Source organism: Humulus lupulus, chromosome 1, assembly GCF_963169125.1.
Source record: "Humulus lupulus chromosome 1, drHumLupu1.1, whole genome shotgun sequence".
Lineage (NCBI taxonomy): Eukaryota > Viridiplantae > Streptophyta > Magnoliopsida > Rosales > Cannabaceae > Humulus > Humulus lupulus.
The window spans coordinates 43,810,150-43,835,107 of NC_084793.1; the positions used below are offsets into that span (position 1 = coordinate 43,810,150).

General features: G+C 35.1%; 1 pseudogene; it reads right to left on the bottom strand.

The window, feature by feature from the left end:
• Window positions 1-229: 229 nt before the first annotated feature.
• On the bottom strand, window positions 230-8,240 carry LOC133814192 (protein Ycf2-like; annotated as a pseudogene).
• Window positions 8,241-24,958: the final 16,718 nt, after the last annotated feature.

Genomic DNA, 24,958 nt, shown 5'->3' on the forward strand with positions numbered 1-24,958 from the left:
CAGCTCCCCTTCTCCTTTCAGGGCCTATCTGAAAGAGAATCTAGTACTTCTTGGTCATGAATATCTGATAGGACGAACTACTCCGTGGATATCTTTGCTTCAGAACAAAACAATTAGAATTAGTCTATCAACTGGAATGTGTATTATCCATATAGGGGATCTTTCAATTGAGAATATTCGTCGACCTGAGACGAAGAGAAATGTCTATGTATTTTATTTAGTTATTCAGTTAAACGAATGATTCGTTATTGTAGACGATAGCAACAACCATTTCATCCAAGAAAAGCCATCTTTTTCTCAACAATGTCTTTGTCATTTGATCCAATAGTGTTCCGTTAGATAGGAACAGCTTTGATAAATATTGATAACTCTCAGATGGAGTATTAGAACGAAAAAATCCATTAGATAATGAACTATTGGTTCTAAGCCATCTATGGCGATAAATCAATAATTTGAAGTACTTTTCTTGGGTATTCTTGAGAATCCAGCGTTTATATATAGATGTAGGAAGATATTTTTGGGAAGTAAGAAGCCCATTTGACATCTCTTCATCTGCAAAGAAATCTCGATGTGAAAACATAGAGACAAAGGTCTGATCTTTGAATAGGAAAAAGAGTGGATCTGGAGGGTCCTAATTGAACCGGCTTATCGAAAAAAGCCTTGTTCTTTGGAAGATCTATCTCGTGTCTGGTTTTGCATAGTTCCACTCTGCAAGAACTCCGAGTCATTCTGTTGAAGCCCATCCTCTTCATCATAAATGATCTGCTTGCCCTGAAATGACCTAGCTCAATAGGGAAATCCCAATTCATTGGGGCTTTCTATTTGATTGTATCGAAAGATCCAAGGGCGCCATATTCCAGGAGCCCAAACTATGTGATTGAATAAATCCTCCTCTATCTGTTGTGAGTCGAGGACTCCTTCTCCTTCCTCTTCTTCAAACTCTGATTTGTATTGTTCATAGAGAAATCTCTGATCAACGATAGAACAAGATCAATTTTGCATCATATCTAAGGGATTCCTTGGTTCAAGCCGAAGAAGCAATGTCACTCGATCATTATCAAACTGGCTGCAACCTTTTTCTGTCTGTGAGGATCCCACCAGAGTGCCTTCTACTTCTAATTGGCCATGAACTAGATCAGAATCATTCTCAACGAGTCCATAAGAAGTGATCCCATTTTTTTCATCGAGTTCGGGTAGAGACCAAAGGTCTTGAGCGACCGATCCGGCAGAACAACTCAAAAGATAAAGAAGTAATGTTAATTTCTTCATGCTCGTTCCAAGTTCTAAGTACCATTTGTACAAAATAAGAATCCCCTTCGTTACACGATTTCTTCTTCATATAGATAGATATAGGATCTAGGGAGCAATTACTTAGAAGTACATTTTGTGCAACAACCCTTCCTTTCTGATAGAAAATGATCCCATGATCCTGAATCGATATTACCTGGGATCGCAAATCCCAAGTTTTTCTATGAAGAGCAGTTCTAATTATATTAGTGTCTATAATTGATTTCTTCCGTGTAATATTAATCGATAGGGCCTCATTGGTAAGTGCTACAAGATCTGGTACATTGGAACCCATGGTTATGGACCCGAATCCATTAGTATGGAACATTTTCTTTTCCAAGTGGAATCCCTTAGTATATGAAAGAGTGAAAAAGTGATTTCGTTGTTGTGGAATAAGAAGCCTTCTTAATGCATATTCATCCAGGATAGAGGAAACCATATTCATCCACTGCTCTGCCCACAGTGGGTCTGGTCCACCCTCAAAGGTGGGAGGATGCTGCTTCCTAAATCTTTTATACAAAGGTTCCCACTTGTTCTCAACCACAGGCTGAACCAGCACTGACATCGCACCCTGTTGAATTGGCAGCCCAGTGACCTGTGGAGGGGCATGCTGCCTCAACTGACGAAGTTCCTCTTCTGTCCTCTGCAACCTTGCTTCCATTTCAGCAAACATCTCTTGCCAATTCTGTGGGGCAGGTGGAGGGTCTTGACCCTGATTGTCATCCTCGGCCCGACTGCCGCGAAGTCTAGATGATTGTCGAGGCATCACAACTATATGCCTGCAACCAACGACGCCGCTCATCAGGCATGATAACAAAATCCAATACCACCTCCCATTCACAACAACCAACTATGAACAACAATCCAGATAGCATACAGATAGCATATAACACACAACGGGCCATACCCTGGCATCATGCATATGTTAACTTATTCATCATGCTCTATATGAAACAAGCAGGCAAACATGGCATTCAAGCACATATTCGAGCATATTAATCAATCATACCAACCAACCCTGAGTCGAGCTTGTCACTGACAACGAGCGTACATGTTCGGTCAATCTCCAGAACCAATAAACCTTAGCTCGCTCTGATACCAAGTTGTAACGCCCTACTTCCTTAGAGCCGTTACCAAGTGAGTTTAAAAACGTGCTTTTAACTCGCTAATCGAGATTTTAAGGCAAACGTGTAATCAAACCAAAAACAGAGTCATAAACTTTGAAGATAATACCATTTACTGAAAATCATAAAATGTTTAACATTTGGGATCCCAAAATACTGTTTATAAATATTTACAACTCAAAATATACTTAAGGTCGACTATTCGACAAAATTGGGTTCATTACAAGCAACTTCCAAAAATACCCCTGGTCGTGGCAGCCAGGCAGACTAGACATGTACGCGCCGCTTCACGCTCTCCATAATCATGGTTGGTTAACTTTCTCCTTGCCCTTACCTGCACCACAGAGCACCCATGAGCCGAAGCCCAACAAGAAAACTCCACAGAAATAGATAACATACGCATATGAACCACTTAGCATAAAACCAATTCGCCAACAAGCTAAACACATACGGCCATGCTGTCCCAGGCGCTTTACCAGGCCCTGGGTTGCGGTCTACACCGTAAGGATATCCCAGGTATCCTTTAGGGTCTTACCCTGGCAACTCGCACTCTGCGTGATAAACACTGCTCCTGGCCCCTTGCCGTTCTCGGCCTTTGCCGTTCCCAGCCCTTGCCGACCATTCAAAAATATGCATACACAGCTTAATTAAACATATCTTAAGCATATACTAGCATAAACAATGGGCTACACCCAACACATAATCATATAGGGTCGTGCCTTGCAACACAACTATGGGGCCTCGCCCTGCTCTATGGGTACAGCAGCTTTCTTACCTGTGTCCCGAGCTTCTTGAGCACTGAACCCTCGAGCACGATCCTCTAGCCCAAGCCTCACCGAGAACCTAGTCACAACACATACATAGCACTCCCATTACTAACCAATTCAAAAACACCTCCTGGAACCAATCTCGAGCTCTCATGACATCCCGGATCCCCACACAAGGTGGCGGAAGCGTCCCCCGAGCCCCCTGAGCAAAAGCCTAAAAACTGAAATTTCCCCCTACCCAGAAATGGCCTAGCGCCACAGCGCCACCCTATGAGGGTCGCGGCGCCCAGAAGGGTCCCCATCCACTGATGCAGCCTAGCGCCGCGACACAGAAGAACAGGGCCGCGACGCCCCTTCGCGAACCCAGATTTCTGGGTTTTTCCCCAACACTTTCCCGAGCCAAAACACTCCCAAATCGATACCAATGCATACCTAAGTCTCAAATTCAATCCAAAACCCCATATAAACCATTTAACAACTCTGAAACATCAACAACAAGCCTAGACACACAATCAAACCCATAATTCACAAATTGATTTAAAACTCTATAAAACTTAAACCAACAAACCAGAAACTTAAACCACAATAGCTCAACAAAATAGAGGTGCATGAAACCCTTACCTCAAGTAGAAATTCGTCCCTGAGCCTCCTCCAAATCAAACTCCAAGCTAATCCCTCTTGTTCCCAAACTGAATTCCCACACTAACCAGCCACAAACCAACTTTAAGCTTCCATTGTCAATCTTTAAAAATCAAGCTTAGAAACTCAAAGAAAATAGAGATGAACTCCTTACCTCTGACCTTAGAACACCTCTGAGCCAACTTTCCTAGCCACAGCAGCCAAATTCCTTCAATTCACTAGCCCAAAATCCTCAAAACTCAGCAAGTCCTCAATCACCAAGGAGAGGGAGAAGAAAATCGCATGGGAGAGAGAGAGAGCTGAGAGATTCTATGTTATTCTTCTTTCCTTGCCCTTTCTAAACCATTCTAAAATTCCCTCAGCCTTATCCCAATATACCCAGCTGCCAAAAGACCCATTTACCCCTTAAGTTACCCCAAATCCTCATATGCCACCAAGGGCAGTTTAGTCTTTTAACACATCCCGCTAAATCCTCAAGTGTGCCTAAAAATCCCCATTAAAACCCGTCATGTTCAAAGTATTGCTATTGCTAACCGCTATTCAATAATTCCCGACCACTTAATAATATTCCCAAAATACCCCTAGGCTCCACCCGAGCCGGGTATTTGACCCCGTTGTGACTTTCCAGCTAAATAGCTCCCTAGGACCGTCTCGGAACATGCATCACAAATATATCACCATTATAGCACATATATCACATTTATGCCCTCAACGGGCTAAAATTATAAATATGCCCCCTGAGAACCAAATGGGGCCAACATGCATATTTAATCACCTAAACATGCATTCTAACCACATATTCATTAAATTCACACAAATTAACACGATATAGCAATTATTGCCCTCCAGGCACACTAATCAAGGCTCCAAGCCTTGTTAGCTAATTTGGGTCGCTACAGAATTTTTTCTGAAGAATTCGCCATGATATATCTAATCCATGCATAATATCATGAAAAAATGGATACAAATTTTGGGCTGCTACTTAGTATCGACAATAGGTCTAAAAAAGTATCTAAAAATATCAAATTTAGATATTTGTATCTTGTCAAAGTAAGGAACCACGGCATATATGTTTGTAATATATTCCATTTTGAGAGAGTTTAAAAAGCACTATCTCGCTGAAAGGTTCTATACATCTACCATTTCTCAAGGCATTTCTTTAGACAAAGACCCCATTTTTTTCTCTTTTCGGATGGTAAATATTTCTCAAGACATGGAGTGTGAATCAAACCCATGTTTGAATAGCAATTGAGATACTGATGCAAGTTCTTCTCTTCTGAATCAGACAGATTAATATCTGAAAGAGGTTGACAATAAGTTTTTTCAAAATTGACTATTTGTCCCCCTGCTAGAAGTATTCCAAAAATGTTTGCAATCAAGTAAATAGCTTTACAAACGAATGGATCAGATCGAATTAGAAAATGGAAAGATTTGTACAAGTTGTACCTTTCATCACCATTTTGTGGAAAATTGTTAGGTATGAATATGTTAGACACCTATAACTCGATTGGTGAAATAGTATCTCTCTCCAAAAAATTTTTTTTTTTTACCGCCGTGCAAAGAAAATATTTTGTTGATAATGAACAAGATATTGAGGAATTGTCCATACATAAAATAATAATTATTGATACGGGCATTTTCCACATAAAAAGGGAATCATTTGTTACAATAGAAGCAGAAGTGATGTGGATTATTCAAGAATCGAAATCGATTTGCTTTATAAAAAGAAGATATCAATGAGCTACTATCAAATGGTTTCACGGGATTTAGCCAATTGTCTTGATCGTGGGATATTATTGAGAAATAGGAATCTGTGTCATCAAAAGATTTTCTGTGATTATTTCTAGTATGGAATGACTTAATCATCCACTTTGGTATCTTATTGAACAAAAATGGTGATATTGTTCCTCCATTGATCAAGAATTTCAATTTTTGGGAAGTATCATGATCATCCAATAAAAAGGATTTCCTTTTTTTTTTTAAATGAACGACTTGAAGACCTATTGATTCTAACAACTGATGGCAGAGTTGATCATTCAGACCTTTCAATTCATAGATGTGGATTTCAGACCTACGAATGGGGATATTCTCGAAACTCACAAAGAAAAAAGGAAGTGAGTTAGACAAAAAGAGAAGAAACTTGGACAAAAAGAAAGGAAGTGACTTAGACAAATATTTTTTGTAAATAACCTCAGACCAATCAATCGAATATTGATTAATACGTAATCGTTCGAACACTACTTGAAAATGAAAACAGCTCTTCTGCTCAGAAATGAAATGTTCAAAATGTTCTTGTAAATTATTGTTCCCATTGGAACATTTGTATCTATATGCATTAGGATCCCGATTCATGGATCTCTCGGTTTGAGAAATAAAAACAAGAGGATCGAACCATTTCTTCTGACTCTTTTTCAAATTTGAGAAATGTTGGTTGATCATATATTTCATTATAGTTCTATGATCTAGAGTATCATTTCCTGTTTGATCCCTTTGAATTACATATTTGAAGTTGCAATCAGATCTATTCATTAAAAAGAATCGATTCAATACATTTCTTATGTACCCATAGGTGCTATATTGGATTTGCATCAGATTTCGAATCAATCTATATTGATTGATTGCCTCCATTATGTTGTTGCTAGCAAATACCATTATTTTTTATTTTGGACCTTCCAAATCATTCCCACAGGAGGACCAGACCCATTTTTTCTGATCCTTTGATAAAAAGATTCATTTTCTTCATAAAAAATAGGAGGTAGAACCAATAAATATTTCTTTCTTGATTCATCCCTAGAGTTGAATACCTCATTCAAGAATTGTTTTTGATCCAATTTGTAGGAATCAATAGAAAGGGCGAATCCCTTATGATACACCAGATCCGACAAGGTTATTGATAGAGTGAATAGATCTGCCATTTCTTGAAATCTCTCTTTTGATTCAAAATCATGGTGTAACATGTATCCCCCCTGTTTCGGTCATGGAATAGATGAACTAAATCAAAAAATGGATTTTTGTTCATGAATGAAATCTTATTGGAACTGTCCATATCCAATTCATCCTTCGGAACCATATCACATCCCGAATCTAATGAAACAAGATGAATTGAGATGGTATTTTGTAAATACGTAATTGTCTTGAATATATTAACTATTTCTTTATTTTCCGATCACCTGGACGGGACAAAAGAAACATCTTGTTCTTTCTTCAACAATTTCTGATCACTAGTGGACCTCTCAGTAGGATTCAAACCTTGATGAAGTTTTGACCTTTTGTCAGAGAAAAAAGAACGAATGGTTCTTGTAGGATTTGCAAGAAACTCTTTGATTTCTTCCGGAAGCAGATGAATAATCATCTGATTCTCACATTCCGTGAATAACCGAGACATTGAGGAATATCCATAAAGGCATTTAGGGAATCGGTCTGATTCTATCTCTGTTTGTTCTGTTTGAAGAAAGGAAGGATCCCAAAGAATCAATATTTCTTTTAGTTGTTGAATCTCTCTTTGATTGATCAATGTGTGATATTCTGAATCCTCATTACTAATGGAATCAAAATGATATCTGAATCGATCAGAAGACCCTTTCAATTGGCTATAATCCGTTACTTGAACGAAACTAGATCTTGTGGAATCATATTGAATATTTGATGATACATTTCGTACCTTACTAAAAATCAATCCTTGTTTTCCAACCACACGTTGTCTAACCAAATCCAATTCTCTGTTGATATGCTCCTCAAAAAATCCGATTCGTGCGGATTCTTCCCCCAACTAAAGAAGAGATCTTGGCGGAATTGCCACATATGAAACTGAGCACAATTTTGCAAAGAAATAGCCCACTTGTTTCTCGAGAAGAGATGGGAAACATTATCAATATCATTTGATTGAATAGTTGACCCAGCTCCTTGTTGTTTGAAGAAACCCTTCGCTTCAATTGGTATTTTTTCATGAAAAGCAAACATGAGATAACAAATCCAATCTTGCACTAAGATTTCGAATAGTTGTGTCGAATTCAAGTTGATTATGTTTCGCCTCTTCCTCTAAGAAAGACGATCAAACAATTCTCAATCATGGTCCTTGTGGATCGGATCATCCATATAATATACAAAAAGAAACTCCAGATATTGGATATCTTTCTCTTTGAATGAGATCTCAATTCCAGCGACGGTTTCATTAGATATCTTACAGCTAGAATCCCTCTTTTTCGAGCCAGTTCCTCCACCATCGCGAGCCCCAGTTAAATTCAGGCATGATACACTTTTTAGTTATTGGGAGAACCCAAGTACTCTCTTTTGGATCCAGGAAACAACTCTCAGAGATTTTTTTTCCTTTTGGAAGATACAGGAGCGAAACAATCAACCTATTGATATTGGATGACCAAAAAGATTCTTCCAATGTATCATTTATGGGTCCAGTGAAATTCATAGGTATAGGAAGAAGCCCGGTCAAATAGAGATTTTTTCTTTCGACCATCTTTCGATTGTTAATACGATATATAAGGACCGCTACTACAAATAGTACTACACCCTTGATCGTGAAATATCGATTGCTTGTTGAACCCTATAAATGTGAATTGCGTGAAAGTAGGATACTCCAAATTCTGGAGTCCAAGAGTTTTATAAAACGTTCTTGATGGAAAAAGATGTGAATGAAAGATATCACAGAATTCAATTAGGTCCATGAATCTATGAAATAGTGAGAATTCTTGATCTCTCTCAATTCGAAAATCCAGATTTGAATTGATGTCCTTTCATTAAGATTAAGTCCTCCTAAATTGCATTAATTTACCCTAAAAATTTCATTTTAATTGGAATTTAGTTGTTCACCATGTACAAGGATCCCTGCTAAGCATCCATACATAACGAATTGGTGTGGTATATTCATATCATAACATATGAACATTAGGACCTAACAGTCTTATTGAGACTAGAACTAATAGGGAATAAAATTTATGGATGGATGTTCATCATCATCTCCTTTGCCCAGATTTATCATTCCAAATCTAAAAACAAAATACAAAATAACAAATAAAATTTATTATTCCTCATAATTTTCAATGAAATCTATTCAATAATTCAAATAAAGATATTCAAGAACCTAGATTTAATTAAAAAAAATATACAAACAACAATCTCAAACCCAGATTTCGGCATTACCATCACCATCTCCATCATCATCATCGAAGCTTGCTGCCCAAAACCCCATTGGGTCTCACCTTGCCTTCCAGATCTCACCTTGAGTCATCGTCGTCTAATTTCTCCTTGCCTCCCCATGAACCCCAACCTAGGACCCCGACCCTTCAATACCCTAACCCTTCAGAACCCCAACCCTTTAACCTTGACGTTGTCGCCTTGCCTCCCCATGAACCCTAACCCCCGACCCTTCAAAACGTCAACCCAGAACCCCGACCCTTCAGAACCCTAACCCATCAGAACCCTGACCTTTCAACCTCGATGTCAGATTATGGTCGTTTGCCTCCAACCCAACCCAACTTCCTTGCCGATGTTCAGAATAAAAGCTTTTGTACCTGGGTTTGTGAAGAAGAAGAAGAAGAAGAGACTAAAAATATTTACAAGATTTGTTATTTTTTTTTAGGAAATTTAATTTTAGTTTTTAATTATTGATCGAAATTAAAAAAGACAATTTTTTATTTAAAAAAAGTTTAAGTTAATTTTTTATTTTAATTAATTTATATATTCTTTTAATTTAAAATAATTAACAAATTATGATGTGGACATATATTAGACATCTATGTGTCTTCATGTTGGCAGATAATGGCCAAAGCAAATAGAGGTTGTGAAGTTGCCAACAAAATGGTGGTTTGAGAGGTTTCCCCACTAAAAATAACAATTAGGGGTTTAAGGGTAAGAAAATGTAAAGATAAATAGGTTTTGTTGCCAATTACTCTTTTTTTTTTTAAATTAATTTATAAATATTTTATTACAATATTATTAATTTACTTTTTATACTAATGTAGTACATAATTAATTTAAACTATTAATGAAAATAAAAACCCTAGCAATAATATCTTTTTAGATAAGAAATATTAGATAGGTACAACAAAACACTATACATTAGAAAAATAGTGCTATAAGTTTGTCGCTAAAAATAATTTTTTATGACAAAAAATAAAAGTTGTCTCTAAAATCTCATATATTGTTAGTAGATGTGCGCCAAATTTTGATATTTAAGTAAATCTAGCAATGACATTTAAGCACTTATAGCGATGATATGTTTTAAAACATAAATAAAATATTTTTTTCAATTAATAATTAAATAAATTTAATAAAAAATTAAACATTAATTAATTGAAGCATATATTGATAACCAAAATTTATATTGTATCTTAAATAACAAAAAGTATTGTCTCAATTTTAAGTAGAAAGAAGTTAAACCAAAATCTATGATTATTGCGAGGGAAGATCCTACTTGGAAGAAGGCAGAGACTGCTGAGAAGATCCAAATCTCAAGGCTCTATAACTTGTAGGTCATTAACATAATCTAACATAGTCTGCCTCATCTCTGTATCTCCTCAACAATAATAGCCGAAGGTTGAGAAAATGCCTATTACCCCATCTTCTCATCTCCTTTGTGTTATAAACTGAAGACCAATTGCCTTTGTGTAACCACGACGATTTCCAAACACGGAAGAAGAAATGGAGGCATCGTCTTCTTCCGACATGGCTAACTTACTAGTTGACAAACCCTTTGTAGACAGTGACTGTCTCTCGTGCATCTCGGTCAGCTGAAGTTGTAACAAAAAGTAAATCAAAATTAGAAAATAAAAAGAAAACAAAGTGAAAAAGACAAAAGGAAAAAATGTATACACTTACATAATTTCTCTTCGCATTTGTCACCTTATATCTGACTTAAAATGAGGTGTCATACCAAGTCTTAATGATCCAAAAGCTGTGCATAGTTTCAAGATCCCGCTATAAAATAATGAAATTATATAAAATTAATAAAAAAAATAGATAATAATAAATAGATGAAAAGAAATTAAATAAATAATTGCCATTTTATATCCTCGGGCTAATAAAGATTGTGAACCTTAAAGGCTCCCATATTTTTTTCTTTTTTCAGTTGCCAGAATTAATCTTAGAGTGCCTCTACAAATAATTTGTGTTTATAATATTTGAAATAAACAAAATTAGTAAAATAGAAAATCGTTATGAAAATGCCTTCACTTCAAGGAGTCTAAAATACTCTAGCGCTTTCTCCCAATTGTCAACCGAGGTTCCCTCTAGCAAATAAGCCAGCCCCAATTTCTCTTTGTGCATCTTCAAGTCATTCTTCCACTCCTTATAATAATCAACACAAGAACGAGCAATACCAGAACAAAGTCAATATCAAAGTATTGCTAAATTACAAGATAAAGTATGTTATTAAAACTGAATAAAGTCAAGAATAATACAAATAAATAAATATGAAATAATTTATCTCCAAATAAGAAAGAATTCAAGCCTTATCCGCCTTAGATACTTTGGCCCAAGAACGATAATTGGGTGAGAGATGTTTTTAAATGATGACTTACATCTTATGAGATAAGTGGTGAGAATAATTTTCAACTTCCTTGTACGTCCCACCACGAAAGTCTAAACTAAAGATAATGGAGAACTCGGTTTTTTCATGTGGTAATTCCCTTATTTTGCTTCTTCGTATTTTTTTGTGACATTATTTTCAAATAACAAAGTTATATACATATGTAATAACACTACAAGAATAAAGGTTATTAGCGGCGTAAGTATTAGCGGCGAATCGAGTCCGCCTGTATTGTACAATCTAATAATAAGTGAATATTTAAAAAATTATTTAAAAATCCATTAGCGGCGGACTGTAAGACTATTAGCGGCGGAGCCTCCGCCGCTAATGTTCCAAATTAAATGCCCGGAAATAGTTTTTAAAATTTATTAGCGGCGGATTATGACTTGTCTTAGAGGCGGACTATACGCCGCTAATAGTATTAGCGGCGGGTAATCACCTTTTATTGATGGCGGACTATCTGCCGCTAATACTATTGGCGGCGGGGAAAAACTAATAGCGGCGGGACCCGCCGCTAATGCTTATGAAACGGTTACAAATTGGCACCGCACCTTCCCTCTTCGCGTCTGTTCTCCTTTCTTCTTCTCCGACTGCCATTCTCACCATTCCCTTCTTTATCTTATGATCATTCCCTTTGGTACACAAACTGGTCAAAGAAGCAGAAAGTGTAATTAACCAATTTTTATTGTAGTTATTTAATTTTGTTTTTTTTCTTTAATTTTCTGTGTTATATGTAACCAATTTTTATTGTAGTATTACAACAATTCTCATTTCTTTTTGGTCTAGAAGAAGACCTGCCCTGTCGAACCCTGTTGGAATTTTTCTGAAGTTTGAAACTATGACCAAGAAACAATTTTTTTACAAATTAATTTGCACTCAACTATATAGCTCATATTCGGATTATTCTTATTCTTCTTCTTCAAACCATTTTTTTGGTGTTGGCTTATTAGAACCCTTTCCCTACGACATGGGCAATGTGATGAGAGTTTTGACCATTCTGGTCAAGATTCCAATATGCAATAATAAAATTAGAAACGTTACATCACTTCATAGTTCCGAGCAACTTTCATGGTCTAGGCATAAGAGGACAGAGAAAGAAAAAAAAAGTTGTCCTAATAGCTGAACTAGAGTTCATTTTTCTTGTGTTAACATTATTTTGTGACAAAATATATACAAAAGGCACAACACTTTGTGGACAGAGAGTGCTATTGTTGCCAAATTCTAACTTTTTAAAACTGATATCTTTCAATTTTTTTAGGTTAAAAACCCTCACACAGTATGCATCCCATACCCAGCACAGGGCCATATAAACCCTCTTCTTGATTTTCACATAAATATTGCCCTGCTATTTTCACTACTAGTGTAACTAGATATGCAATAAAGAATTGTGAATTTCTTTTCCAACTACTATGTTACTTTGATCTTTTCAAAATGTATTTGTAGATATAGGATTATGTTGCATCATATTATACATTGGTTTTGTGCATATACTTTGGTTTTGGCAATGACTCTTTTGTGATTGGTCTTGGTTGGCTATCATTTTCGAATTACACTTGGTGGCTTTAGGAATTTCGGATTATTAGCTTGGTGGGTTAGAGGTATTTTTTTATGATTTATGTTGGTATCCATATTTTGGACTACAGTCATTGATGTATTTTGATTTTAGATTTTATGTTTGGTTTTTTGTTACTGAATTGTTGTTACTTGTTAGTATTTTTTAATGATGAATCTGTCATTTTTGCATTATGTGTACAATTCTCTGTTTTGGCTTTGTGTTCCTAGTCTCTGTTTATTTGGAATAGTTTTTTTAATGCTGATAATGCTCTCTGTTTGTTTGGATTTATTAAAAATGTAGAAGGCTTCTTTACAAAAACAATGTCACATATTTCTATAACATTTTCTTTTTAAAATTTGGTATTTTTTTTTACCACATTTTAAAATCGAAAAAAAATTATGTCACATTTTTTGTGGTTAATGTTTAAAGCCCATCATTATTTTTTTAAAAAAATTTTTTTGCTTTTGAAATAAAAACTTTAGCAAAAAGACTAATATTTGAGAGGATTGACACAAAGATTTTAGATTTTGTCCCCTACTACCTGAAAAAAAAATTCTTGCATTGAACATGTTCACAAAAATAGAAAAATAATTAATTTATAAAATTATTATAATTATAATTTGTAAAAATAGAACAAAAAAATTAATTAGTAGTTATTTAGAAGTTAATTTATTTTCTCTATCCCAGTATGCTTGTGATTGATGGTTGTTGACTACAACCATCAATTACAGGGATATCGGCACATAAACTATAAGTTAAAAATATTATTAATAAAATAATGAATGATAAAAATTAATAAAATTTATCTAATTATTTAAAAAAATAAATTAGTTTAAAAGTCAAATAATAATTAATTTGTACAATTATTATTATTATTAACAATTAAAAGATTATGAATAAATAATTATATATAAATTACATGAATATAGAAATTGATAATTATATTTAATAAAATTTTCAAAAATTATGAATAAATAATAAATTAGTTTAGGAAAAAATATTAATTTGTTTATAAATAACATTATCTAATAAAACATCATAAAATAGCATAAGATATTATAATATTGCATAAGATTTCAAAAATGATAACAAATCTCCTTTGTTATCCATTCTTATTCACATTACTAAAACTCACACTCTTATAACACTTTAGATGGCGATTGACAAGACTTGGACAACATTGAGAAATCGTGGTTGTCAAGAATATTGGAATGGTCTGCAAGCTTTTTTGAGAATGGCGTCGGAACATAAAGATTCTGATGGAAGAATTAGGTGCCCGTGTGAGAGATGCAATAATAATAGATTTGGATCTTTGGATGTAGTTTGGGCACACGTATTCGATAGGGGTTTTCATCAAGCTTATGATAAGTGAATTTTTCATGGTGAGGTGGAAGAAATTTTTACTGATGAGAATGAAGACGATGAGATGATTCACGTTGTGGAAGACTTCCTTTTACCGACAATTGAGGAAGTAGAAAGGGATCCCGGTGGGAGTTAGTATTATGATGAGTTATTTGAGGAGATTGAAGCGGCGTTGTATCTTGGATGTGATTGGATTTCATCCCTGAACTTTTTATCAAAGTTATTGCATCTAAAAGTTAGAGGGAAGATGTCTAACAATATATTTGATGAATTGTTGAAGTTGTTAAAGCTTGCATTTCCTAAGGAAAACAAAATCCCCGGATCGTACTACAAGGCGAAAAAGAGATTGAAAAAATTAGGGTTGGGATATGAGTCCATTCATGTGTGTCAGTATGATTGCTGCTTATTTTACAATGAGCATGCATCTAAAGAGACATGTCCAGTCTGCGGAAGTAGTAGATGGATTACTTCCGAAATGACAAAAGGAAAAAAAGTGCCACACACGGTGATGCGTTACTTTCCGTTGACCCCTCGGTTGAAAAGATTATACAGTTCAAGGATTACAACGAAACACATGATATGGCATCACGCCAGGAAATCAAAAGATGAAGGGGTGATGTGACACCTGGTGGACGGCTCTGCGTGGAAGGACTTTGATGCCAAGCATCCTGATTTTTCAAGGGATCCTAGAAATGTTCGTCTGGGCATAGCTGCTGATGGATTTAATCCATTTGACAACATGAACCTTGCATACAGCATGTGGCATGTGGTGTTGGCAAACTATAATCTGCCACCTTGGTTGTGCATGAAAGACAATTATTTCATGTTGACCCTCCTTATTCCTGGGCTAAAATCACCCGGTAAGGACATGGATGTATTTCTGAGACCATTGGTGGATGCGTTCGAGGATCTGTGGGTTAACAGAGTTGATACAAGAGATAGTACGACCAACAGGATGTTCAAGATGCGGGCAGCCCTTTTGTGGACAGTGAACGATTTTCCAGCTCGCAGTAGTTTGTCTGGATAGAGTGGTCAGGGATACAAAGCTTGTCCTACATGTAATGAGGACACAACTTCCATCCAAGTGATCGGTAAGACATCTTACGTTGGTCACAGAAGATTCTTTCCAAGTACTCATCGAATGAGAAGAGACAAAGAGTTCGATGGAGAAGTTGAGAGAAGACGTCCTCCGAGACGGTTTACTTGTGAGGATATATGAGAACAAGTTAATGCTCTTGCAGCGCAAGTTCCAGGAAAACATGTCCAATTTGGGGGTGTGAAACGTAAAAGAGGAGTAGATGAAGGTAATTGGAGGAAAAAAAGTATTTTTTACGAGCTTGAGTATTGGTGTACAAACAAATTAAAACACAATATAGATGTCATGCATGTTGAGAAGAATGTGTGTGATAGTCTCCTTGGCACCATCTTAGACAATGATAAATCTAAGGACACTACTAATGCCAGACATGATTTGAAAAAGATGGGTGTGAGAGAATCATTGTGGATTTATGAAGATGAGAATGGGAAGCTGATGAAGCTGCACGCTCCTTATGTGTTAACTTCGGCGCAGAGGCAACAATTTTGTCAGTTTATAAAAGGAGTTAAATTCCCAGATGGCTTTTTTTCAAATTTGAAGAAGAAAGTGTCCGAGAATGATACAAATATTCTTGGGTTGAAGTCACACGATTGTCATGTGATAATACAACGATTACTTTCTCTCGGTGTTCGCAAGTTTCTTCCAAAATCTATATCGACCACTATTGTAGAATTGTGCAATTTCTTCAGGCAAATATGTTCGAGGACTTTAAATGTTAAAGATATGGAGGTAGCACAAATGATCTTATTAAGATATTGTGCAAGATGGAGTTGATTTTTCCTTCAGCTTTTTTTTGACATAATGATTCATTTGGTATTACATTTGCCAGAAGAAGCTATATTGGGTGGCCCTGTATTTATGAGGTGGATGTATCATTTTGAAAGGTACATGAAAAAATTAATGAATTATGTGGGAAATAGAGCTCGCCCTGAAGGGTCGATCGCCGAAGGCTATGTTGCAGATGAGGCTTTGACCTTTTGTTCAATGTATTTCAAAGACATTGAAACAAGATTTAACCGTCTTGATCGAAATGAAGATGCAACTTATATCCCACGAAACCTTACAGTTTTCCAATCTCAATGTCGTCCACTCACAAAGGGAACTTTGAAGCCTCTCAATCATAACACTTGTGAAATAGCTGAGTGGTTCATACTTGAGAATTCTCCTGAAATTAAGCCTTATTTAGAGTAAGTTTATTCTCATATAAATTAGAACATGTGTGGTTATTATCAGTTTTTTGTTATCAAGAATCGTAATACTATTATAATTAACAGCGAACATCTATAAGAGATTAAACAAAAATACCCAGATGGTGATCATGATCGTTTGCATAGGAAAAATTTTCGTTTGTGGTTTCATAAAAAGGTAGCTTTGAACTTTGAATAGTCATTGATATATTTTGTAAATCTAATACCATTTTATGTATTTAGATATATGACTTGCACAAGCTTGGGTCTTTGGAAAATGGTGATGAACTGTTAGCTTTAGCATCTGGGTCAGATCATTTGTCAACCTTTTACCAATGTTGTATAGTCAATTGTGTTCGATTTATTACACACGACTGAGACAAAAAGTGCACCACACAGAATAGTGGAGTGTCTGTTGCCGGAACATAAGGTTTTAATTATTACGACACGCTTGAAGAAGTAGTGACACTTTCTTTCACTGGTGCATATTCAGTGGTATTATTTCGGTGCAAATGGTTTAATACAAAATTTAAGAATGAAGAAAACAGTCATTGAAAATAATATCACCAGTATAAACGTCAATGGTGAATGGTACAATGATGAGCCGTACATACTTGCTACTCAAGCTAAGCAAGTTTTCTATCTCGATGATTTACTTAGAGGTCGTGATTGGAAAGTTGTAGAAGATGTGAATCATCGACAGATTTAGGACATTAAGGACAATTCTGATGAGGTTAATGATGTTATTGATGTTGTACATGAAACAAGTTCATCAAATTTTTTGTTGACTATGGACCTCGGAGAGTTGATTATGCAATCTGATCAACCTGCTGCATATGTTGGAGCTGATGAAGAGGGTGACGATGAAGCTGATATGTCAGAACATGAGGAAGTTGCAGATGCAGAGGATGAATTGTTAGTTGAGCTTTGTGAAGATGAAAATGTGTCTCCGATTACTGATGGAAATGATAGTGATTACTCTGTTTAGTTTTTATGTTTGTGTAACAGAACTATATATTTAAATATAATAAAGTTTTTTTTTTGTAATTATTATTATTATGAATTGAATGTGATATACTTCTATTTTAATTCTAATTACTAACTAATAAATTTTAAACTGAAGTATAATGTCAACTGATATAGCTACTTATCACGGCAGAGATGGCGGGGGTCAAGACCCGCCAGATCCTTCTAGGGTACCATCATCTTGCGAGTCAGGTTAAATATTGCATATAAAAATTATTTTTAGAAATTATATTGTTAGATAAATATAACATCAATACTAATACTGGTTATTGTTAATAAATTTTAAAGCCCTGCCGACGAGAAGAAAAGGTCGTGGCCTTGCTAGTAATAATGTTCTTGAAGAACGAAGGAAAAAAGCTGGGAAACCATTGGATCTAGAGCTTGATCCTGTGACCAACAAAGACGTTGGGCAGGAGGATCAAGCTTTTACTCGCATGTTGGGCACTCTAGTTACCATTTTGTGTCCGGGACATTATTTGGATTTTGCTGATGTACCTCAACAGTTTAAGGATCAAGTGCTTGATCGTATGAGGGTAAAAAAATTACAAATCTTGTACTTTTCATTATTTATTTCCATTATTTACAAACTTATCTAATTTTTTTTCTTAATGCAGTATTACTATAATATAGACGGTCATCCTTAACATGAGTCAGTTCTGGCAACTGTCAACAAGGAGATGGGTGAAAGATATCGCGAGAGAAAGAACAATAGACATAAACACTTCAAAAGTCATTATGCTGGACCATAAGATTTGGAGAATGTCCTCTCTAAGCCACCTGACCATTGCACTAAGGAGGCTTGGTAGAATATTTGTTAAATGTTTTTTAGTGAAAGATTTTTGGCTCGTTCCGGTAAAAATCAAGCAAACAGAAAACAAATGAAGTATGTAACAACACAAGGCACAAAGTCCTTGGCAGCTAAACGTCACCAATATGTAAGTGAAGATGTTAATTTAATTTTATAAAATAACACATTCTGAAACATTTTGTTTACATTTGTATAGGAGACCCCAGATGCGCATGTTGTTGATACTTGGAGGGATGCTCATATGAAAAAATCGACAAAATCTTTTGTGAATGAGGCAGCTCAATAAGATTATGTAAGTGAATAGTATTGTTTTCTTGATTCTAATGTTTCTAATGTTTCTAATTTTTGTTCATAATGTTATCTTTATACAGGAAAAATTGGCGACAGAGGTTCAGAGGTCACAGCTTGAGAGGCAAAGTCAACAGCAGAGTGAGGCATCTCTTAATGTATTTGGCGTTGATTCGTCCCCGGTCGATCAATACGAGATACTAAGTAAAGTACTCAGGGAGAGATCTGACTACCAAAGAGGAGTGGGTTATAGGACGAAAGGGAAGGCAAGAAAGACAACCTCTAGCTCTACAGATCAAAGTCAGTCCCAAGCAAATACTGTTGCTACGCCTAATGAAGATATGACTACTATGGCTCTGATGATGAAGGAAATTCATGAGACGCTTCAGTCTGTGGTACCTAAGCAACCCAATAAACTGTATGACCCACGGTTTGACAGTTTTCTGCAGAGGTATTTTCCACCACAATTCGAAGGTGGTTCGTCTTCTCAGAGTAACACTGCCAATCCTGACCTTCATACACCGCCACAGCAGCAGTACCAGCCTCCTTCACAGTATCCACCACAGCAGCAGTACCAGACTGATCCACCGTGTCTTCCACATGTATCGTCGCAACAACCTCCTCAGTATCAAAACCAATACATTTTTTGATGCTCTTCCCAGTCTCCTCCACTATATTTTAGCTTTGCCGATTTTCAAGGAGGATCGATGCAGCCTCCGCTACCTAATGTTATATATGGGGAGGTTGGAGGTTCGTCGCATCAACCATATGTGAGATATGGTGAGTTTGGGGGCGGGTCACAACCACAGCCTCGAGATCAGTTTGGGAACCTCACGCTTGGACGATCATCACAGCCACCTTATATTCCTTCACCGCCACAGCCACAGCCGTCACCCTCACCGCCACAGCCACAGCCGTCGTCCTCACAGCCACACCAAAATGTTGAAGATGAGGACAATTTCAATATTAATCTTAATGATTTTATTTAGTTACTAGTTTATGTATTTGGACTGAATTAATACTGTATTTATTTTTAATGACAATAGCAATATTAGCTAGGTTGATAAATATTAAAACTATTCACATTAATTTTAATGTTAGTTATGTTTAAATTAATTAAATACTTATTTTGTTAATTTTTATTATGAATTATTTTTAAAAATAATTAAATTTAATAAATATTAATTTATTTCAAATAAATTTTAAAATATATTATAAAAACAATATTAGCGACGGACCCCGCGGTTAATAATATTGAATCTGACATATGTATTAGCGGCAGGCTCCGCCGCTAATAATATGAGATTAGCGGCGCGTGTGTTAGTCCGCCGCGAATAATAATTATTAGCGACAAATAATTTGGCGCGGGGCATTAGCGAGGGATGTTACCCTTATTAGCGGCGGAGTCCCCCACCGCTAATGTGTTCAATTCTTATAGTGTAAACTAACATAGATACTATGAAAACAAAAATATCATAAATCTACCTCTCTCACAGTCACACCTCGTAATTGTGATGGTGCACAATGAGGATGAGGATTGTTGTTTTCATCACCCGGGAGCGCATAACATATATAAGAAATTCATATATGAAATATATATATTTAATGGGTATTACTATAATAGTGATTATTTTTAATCACTATATATCGGTACTTAAATAAGCTGCAACACTAATTTTTTTACATGAAAGTATATAATGTAGTTACAGGGGATCTCGCACAAATTTTCAGGAAATTCTGAATAATTTAGGATACCGAAATCAGATATATTCAATCAGCTTGTTGCACATGTGCTTGTTCAATATTTATACGTGTATGTCATAAGCTATTTAAATCTTCATTTTGGCATCCTAAGTTATTCTAAATTTCTTAAAAATTTGTGAAAAGTCTTCTGTAACTATATTATACACCGTCATATATAAAAATAGAGTTACAACTTATCTATATACCAAAAATACTAAAAATACCTATCCACAGTGATTAAAAACAATCTCTACCCAAATTTATTCCATATTTAATTATATGATTATATGGTAAAATAATGAAAGATAAAAGATTATGTATATTAAAATGATGACAAATTGTTGAATGTTACAACCCTAAATTAAAAAAATCTAACTTAATCATCATATTCTTCACCATTTCTTTCATCTTCATCTCCATCTTCAACTTCTTCTTCTTCTCTCTATCTTCAACTTCTTCTTCATCTACATCTTCCTCTTCAACTTTCTCTTGTACTTCAATTGCATGTAGTATCTATATATAGCCTTTGGGAGACAATGTTGGGGAAGATCTTCACACATTTGAATAAACTCCTTGTAATGGCTAAGCAGATTTAATTAAGATAGGAATTAGAAAAATGCATTTGCTGGTTTTTACCATATAAGCACGTATCACAAAAGGAATTAAAGACCATATTTAGAACAACAGTCTTAAAATTTGTATACTTTATTAATTGAGAACAATACTAGATGGATGTCCAAATCTATTGTGCCTTAAGAGACAACAATATGAGACCATGAATTACGAGATGAAATAAAAGAATTAAACAAGTACAAGTTGTGGTGTTATTATTTACTACCTCAGAACTATCTCTACAAGAAAAAAACTCTACAGTGACGACATAAAGAATTCGTTGCCAAAACGGCGTCGCTGTAGGTCCGTGTAACACCTTTAATCTGCTAATAAGGCTTAGTGCCTTGGTTAGCGTGCCGGGAGGGCAATAATTGATTTAGTCGTATTATTACATGATTAATTGCGATATATGTGTATTAATACTTAATTACATGAGTTATCATATAATGTGAACATATATACATGTTTAGGTGAATTGCATATGCATGTGGGCCCGTAGGGCATATTTGTAATTTCTAACCCATTGAGGGTATATATATGTTTATGTGTGTTATGGTTAAGACCAAAGTATTGTGGAGATATATTTGAGATGTGTGGTCTGAGGCCGTCCTAGGGAGCGGATTAGCGAAATAGTCACAACGGGGTCAAATACCCGACTCGGGGTGAGCCTAGTGGTATTTTGGGAATGAAGTACATGTTCGAGGTTACCATGTAACAGGTAGCTATTTAGCGATTATTTGGGTATGCTATAATTAATTGGGGATTTATAGGAATACACGAGGAATTAGCGGGAATGTAGCAAATGACGAATTTACCCTTGGTGGTATTAAAGGGGCTAGAATTGGTCTAAGGGGCGTTTTGATCATTTTGAGGCAAGTGATAGACTTGGATAGACCATCAGGAAGTGACCAGAACACAAAAAAAAAACATACAACACTCTCAGCCCTTTTCTCTCTCTTTCTCTCGATACTAACTATTTCTCTCTTTAGCTTGGGGATTTTTGCAATGCCACCCAACCACAGTACGCAAGGGAATTGGCGTGGTGAACCCATTGTGTACATCAATACAAAAATTTCCATCTCTCATATAAACAGTTTATATGATCAAGAAAATATCCAAACATAAACATTAATATACAATATTATTAATCATGCAATATATATAAATATAAAATATATTTATATATATCATATAAACATATACACAAATATTCAAGAACATAAGTATTTACCTCTTGAAGTCTATCAAGTGTCATTGAGTCTTTTCGCATATATTTCGATCTTCCTATCCAACACTTTGAGTACTCAAACTACGATCTTCTAGAGTGTTCTCTACACATCAAGATGTGTGTGGGCACATAGAGAACATGGGTTTGTGATTTAGGAATCACAAGTATTTCTCAACACATGAGAACTTGGATTATGGTCTGAGAATGGTTAGAATAAAGAAGAAGAAGAAGACAATCTTTTGTCTAACAAAAATTCTGAAACATATTCTGAATTGTATCTCAGACATGTGTATTGTGTATATCTCTCTTCTTATTATTATTTTATATCATATATATAGAGATTATTCTATTACTTTATTATTCATAATAATAATAACATAGTGATGATAGGAATTAATTTAGATAAATATCTAACTTACCAAATTTGAAAAAAATCTATTTTCAAATTATAAATCACTTAAATAAATAAAATAAAAACAACACTAACACAATATCAGTGTACTGATACATGCATGGCATAGTCCGACTGTGCCTGCGTGAACTGCTATTTCCCTTTTCAGGGATATTGCATTTTTTTTTTATTTAACTAAAATCAATCTTCCACAAAATAATTTATTTATCTTTTTAAGGAAAAGATGACAACCATATTTCAAATTTTAAATTTTAAATTCAAAATTCAAATTGATGAACATCATTATCATCATCTTTTAAAACTCAATAAATCAAAAACGATTTTTGATTTACCAATTTTATTTTCTCTCACTCAAATAAAATAATTAATTTCAAAATTTTATTTATTTATTATATATATGAATTTCGAAAATTATATATTTAAATTAATAAATATTTTTTGAAAATTTAATAATTAATTCCAAATTAATTATTTAATCTCAATTATCATATAATTGCATACTTGACCCAAAAAATAAAATTCTTCTCAAATTTCATAATTATAGTTTTACCCGTGTATCAACTCTTACCTTGATATGGTGTTGATAGAGTCACCCTAGCCTATGGACCTATAATATCAAGCTCCAATAAATATTAGATTATTAATCAAAGCTCTTTGATAAAATAATCATATTTATTAATCTCATGATTACTCCATTATAAATATGAGTTTGAACTCTTGATAATTATAGACATATATTTACTGAGTACTTTATTAAAGAATAAAGTATTCATTGATATTATTATTAAATACAACGTTGATTCTCTATTAATGGTTCATAATTAAAAGGGAATAAAATTACCATTTTACCATTTTAGCTATATCTTGTTCCTAGAGTACCATTGACTTTACTAATGAATGTTGTGTCAGAACAAGTTTGCAACGTGAGCGCTCATATCCTTTTCAGTTCCAAAAGTCAACCCAATAAGGAACCATTATTCAATCTATAAGAAGGTATATAGATTCCATATCTGTTAAACTAAGTCCCCATCCATATACATCATTGAGTCCCCAAAACAATTGTTCTTAGCCTGATCATTCTGACAAACCTTAACGCATGAATCAAATGATCAGATGACATATATAAGAGTTCATAGAAACCTCAGGATTAAGATCATCGTGTTTATGATTATTGTTTGATGTGTTTGATTAATACTATGAAACAGTATTTAAACAAGTATTATGTAATGACCCAAATTTACTAATAAGGTTTAAGGGCCTTGATTAGTGTGTCGGGAGGGCATAATTGGATTATATGTGAATTAAGTGATTAAAAGCATGTTATATGATTATTTGAATATTTTTGATGATGACTATGTGTACTAGTATGCATGTAGGCCCTGATTAGGTTAGAAGGGCATATTCGTAATGTTAGCCCGTTGAGGGCATAACTGTATATTTGTGATGAATTGTTGAGACCACATTATTATGTGGATGTATTCGTGATCTGTGGCTCGAGGCGGTCCTAGTGAGCGGTTTAGCGAAAAAGTAACGGCAGGGATTTATACCCGGCTCGGGGCGAGCCTGGGGGTATTTCTGGGAATTTAGAGAATATATTGGAGTATTTTGATATTGGGGAATATAATTGATTATTAGTTAGGTTTCAGGTTGTAAGTGGTAAATATTAGAGACATTCGAGGAATTAGCGGGAATTGGGTGTAATGACCAAAATGCTCCTAGGAGGTTTAAAAGCTTAGTTATAAAGGGGAGGGAAAATTAGTCATTTGTCTTATAACGGATAAGTATTACTAGACTTTATACCTTATTAGAGTGTGTAGAAGGCAGTAGAGGTCTGAAGAAAAGAAAAGAAAGAGAAAAGCATGGGTTTTCTCTCAACGGTTTAGGCTTCTCATCACCAATTCTTGAGGTTTCTTGAAGCTTAAACTCAGAGAGAGTTTGGGTAGGAGATTGAGGCTAGGATCCCTAGTTTGGGCATGAGAAATTGGCAGGGGATACTCATCATTTGAGGTAAGGTCTTGAGGTTGTAACTCAATTTCTAGTTCTTAGTATTGATATGGATTTTGAGCTGAGTTTTGATGAGAAATTCTAGGGAGTTGAGACTGAAGCTTTGAGGAGGTGAAGGCTAAGCTAGTGTGAAGGATAACCTAGGTTGAGATCATCCATCAAAGGTAAGAAACTCTGGTTTAAGTTCTGTGATTTCTGTTGAATTTTGAGCTCTAGGTTCAGCCATGGTGAATTTTGTGTTTTGGGGTGCATGTGATTGAATTTCTTGTGGTTGGGACAT